Below are 3,887 nucleotides of genomic sequence, written 5' to 3'. Positions count from 1 at the left end.
CGCTATGGGATCGCATCCAATACGCACTCCGGGGGCTCGCTGGCTGTATATTCTACGGGTGCAACGCCGTGGGTTGCGATTCCGTTGCCGGCCCCGGTCCGGTGCGGGCGCAACACTGAGGGTTGCGATCCGTTGCCGTCACGAAAAAAAAAAAAAAAACTGGAGCAGATCAGGCTTCCATAACCACCAGGAATCACATTGAGTTGGTGAAACTGCAGGTGCGGGAGTTACACCAGCTCGCCCAGAAAGAAACCCAGCTGACAGAAGCAAAGACAGAAGAGCTACGTCAGAAAACACAGGAAGAAAGGGACAAGAGGGCTGAGCCACAGCAGGAGGGCTACCTGCATGAGGATTGAGGGCCTGAGCTGGCTGCCCTGTCTGCCCACTCACTGAGGAAAGCAGGGGTGGACGCCATCCCACCCAGGGTTAGACACCATCCCACCCAGATTTGGCACCACTCTTTGCACAGAAAAGATGCAGCAGGTCCTGCCCTGGCTGATTGGTCCAGAGGCCGTTGTGAGGTATGAGTGCTTGACCCCTCACCCTATGGTCTCAGTCACATAGTGGAGCTGTACCCTGTTTAACATTTCACCCCCACTCAGCACTGCTACTCTCGCCCACTGATCTTTTTACCTCACACCCAAAACATTTTGCCAACTTGGGCCAGAGAGAGGGGTCCTTTTGTGTCATGCCCTTAAGTTCAATAGCTGTTTAACCTCAGTTTTCAATCTTATTCACATTTTCAAATATGATTTAGTATTTCCTCCCTTCATAGAAATGTGAGTTTTGTGGGGGAAAGGGAGCCTGTCCTGTTTGTAAGATTTCTTTTTAAGAGTTTCTGATGCCTTCTCTGATCTAGGCCCACTGCCCAGTAAGGACAGCTCAGGCCAAGGATTCAAAAGTCTATATTATTATTGAAGCAATGAATGCAGAGTGTTTACCTGGTGCTCTCAACAGGACTTGTTTTAACATATGCCTCTCATTTTCTTCTTTCCTTTGAGTTTCTCTATTGTATCCAAAGGAGAAGAATAACTTTTTTTGCATTTAAAAAATAAAAAAGTGTCCATATACTGAGCCATAAAGCAGATCTCAAGAAATTTCAAAACATCAGATAATACAGAATAGACTTTTTGACCACATTGCAATTAAGCTAGAAGTCAATTACCAGACCATATACTGAGCCATAAAGCAGATCTCAAGAAATTTCAAAACATCAGATAATACAGAATAGGCTTTTTGACCACATTGCAATTAAGCTAGAAGTCAATTACCAGAAAAAAAAATGATAACTTAAAGTCCCATAAGTTTGAAAATGAATATATTTATGTCATACAACCAATGGAACAAAGAAAAAGAAATCTCAATGGAAATCAGGAAATATTTGGAATTGAATATTAAAAATACTACATACCAAAATTGTGCAATATATGTAAAGCAGTGCTAAGAGGGGAATTTATAGTCTTAAATGCATATATTAGAAAAGAGAAAAGGATGAAAATTAATCAGTTAAGCAAACATCTCCAGAAGTTAGAATATGAAGAGCAAAATAAACACAAAATAGAAGGAAGGAAATAGTAAGAATATGAACAGCAATTAATAAAATCAAAAGCCAACATATAATACTGAAGATAAAGTCAATTTGGGGTCTTCTACAAAACAATTTAAATTGATAAACCTCTAAGACTGATCAAGAAATTAGAAAGAAGGCATAGCTATCTCAAGTCAGGAATGAAGAAGATGACATCATTATAGATAATGCTGTCATTACAAAGATATTAAAAGGATATTTTACATAACTTCATGCTATTAAATTTGAAAATTTAGGTTGAAGGGAAAAAAATTCCTAAAAAACATATACTATAACTTACCAAGGAGAAAGAGAAAATATCAACACTCCTATAGCTATTAAAGAAATTAAATCTGTAATTAAAAACCTTCCCCAAAAGAAAACCCAGGTTCAGAGGTCTTCACTGGTAAATTCTACCAAACACTTCAGGAAGAAATAACCACAATTTTTCACAAATTCTTCCAGAGAATTAAAAAAAGAAAGGCAGGTGGGTGAACACCACATGTATTAGTTTCCTATAGCAACAGAAATTTATTCTTCCATGGTTCTGGAGGCCAGAAGTTTCACAGGTCAAAATCAAGGTATTGGCAAGACCACACAACCTTTGGAGGTTCTAAGGGAGAATCTGTCTCTTGCTTCTTCCAGCTTCTGCTGGTTGCCAACATTCTTTTATTTTATTTTATTTTAAGTTCTTTTTTTTTTTTTTTCTTTTGACTGGTAAGGGGATTGCAAACCCTCCGCACAGTGTTATCTGCACCACGCTCAGCCAGTGAGCTCACCAGCCATCCCCATATAGAATCCGAACCCACGGCCTTGGCGCTACCAGCGCCGCACTCTCCCAAGTGAGCCACGGGGCCGGCCCCCAACATTCTTTTACTTTTGGCCACATCACTCAAATCTCTGCCTTCATTTTTATATTGCCTCTCCTCCTCTGGAAAATCTCCCTTTGCCCTTCTCTTAAAAAAAACTCTTGGGATGGCATTTAGGGCCTAACTGGATAATCTCCTCACAAGATTCTTAATCACAATCTGCAAAGACCCTTTTTCCAAATACGGTAACATTCACAGGTTCCAGAGATTGGGGCATGAATATCACTAGGGGGAAGGGGGACATTTTTCTAGCTTACATCAGTCTCCAACTCATTTTATGAGGCCAGCTTATCTTTGAAAATGACATTATGAGAAAGGCAAATTACAGATCAGTGTCACACATTAACATAAGTACAAACCCTAAATAAAATATTAGCAAACCAAATCCAGCAATAACTAAAAAGAATATAAATATATTACAATCAAGTTGCCCTTCATGTCTCCAATGAGAGGTTGTTTAGATGTTACCTTATCCTAGTTTTTTTCCTTGAAAAAATTTAATGAAAGGAGCCATAATGTCCTCACCACTTCCTCCAGACCCTCCCTTGAATAGCAGATTGTTAGGTCTGTGATTCTTGGAGGTATCCCTTCTACCAACCACCTACAATTTCCAAGAGGTCCATGACAACTTTCCTTGGAGCCCAGAACCGATTTGATGATTAAAGAATTCCATCTTTTGTTAGGAGGCAGGAGCAGGGAAGGTTACATCTAGGTATTGTCTGGCATTGAACTTCATCAGGAAGAAGGGCCGTATGAAAACTTTCTCACCGGTCTCTGACCTTGGTGACTTAAACTTTCCATCTCATTGAAATCAAATAAAGTCAATACATGATCTAGTCCAGAGATGGGTGGTAGATTCAGTTTTAACAGTCCCTAAAATATTATAGTGCAGTAGTTCTCAACCCAAACCATATCCCAGCCACCTGGGAGCTTTGACAAACTACAGAGCTTTTGCCCCACCCTTGGAAAGTCATAGGTATAGAGAGCCACTATTGTGACAGAAGGATGTCATGTTCCTCAGATGTATTATTTGTGTATTGCACTGGGTGGAAAAAATCAGAACCACTCTTTCCACAGATGCTTCTGGACCTTATTCCACAAACCAAGTTAATGTGCATGTATTAATTTTCTATTGCTGTGTAATAAATTACCTCAAATGTAGTGGCTTAACACAATATTTCTTTTTTCAGAGTGGATTGATTGATTGATTAATTTTATTTTGTCGATATACAATGTGGTTGATTACTGTGGCCCATTACCGAAAACCCCCTCCCTCCTTCCTCTCCCCCATCCCACCCAACAATGTCCTTTCTGTTTGCTTGCTTGTACCAACTTCAAGGAATTGTAGTTGTTATGTCTTCTTCCCACCCCCCAATATTTTTTTTGTGTGTGTGAATTTATTTATTGATTTTTAGCTCCCACCAATAAGTGAGAACATGTGGTATTTCTCT

General features: G+C 39.8%; 1 pseudogene; it reads left to right on the top strand.

Moving 5' to 3' along the window:
• Positions 1 to 356, top strand: part of LOC103603801 — a 3,117-nt pseudogene extending 2,761 nt beyond the window's left edge.
• The last annotated feature ends 3,531 nt before the right edge of the window (positions 357 to 3,887 follow it).

This window comes from Galeopterus variegatus, unplaced genomic scaffold, assembly GCF_000696425.1.
Source record: "Galeopterus variegatus unplaced genomic scaffold, G_variegatus-3.0.2 Scaffold4797, whole genome shotgun sequence".
Lineage (NCBI taxonomy): Eukaryota > Metazoa > Chordata > Mammalia > Dermoptera > Cynocephalidae > Galeopterus > Galeopterus variegatus.
The sequence above is the reverse complement of the archived record's forward strand: the minus strand, read 5'-3'. Positions and strand labels throughout refer to the sequence as shown.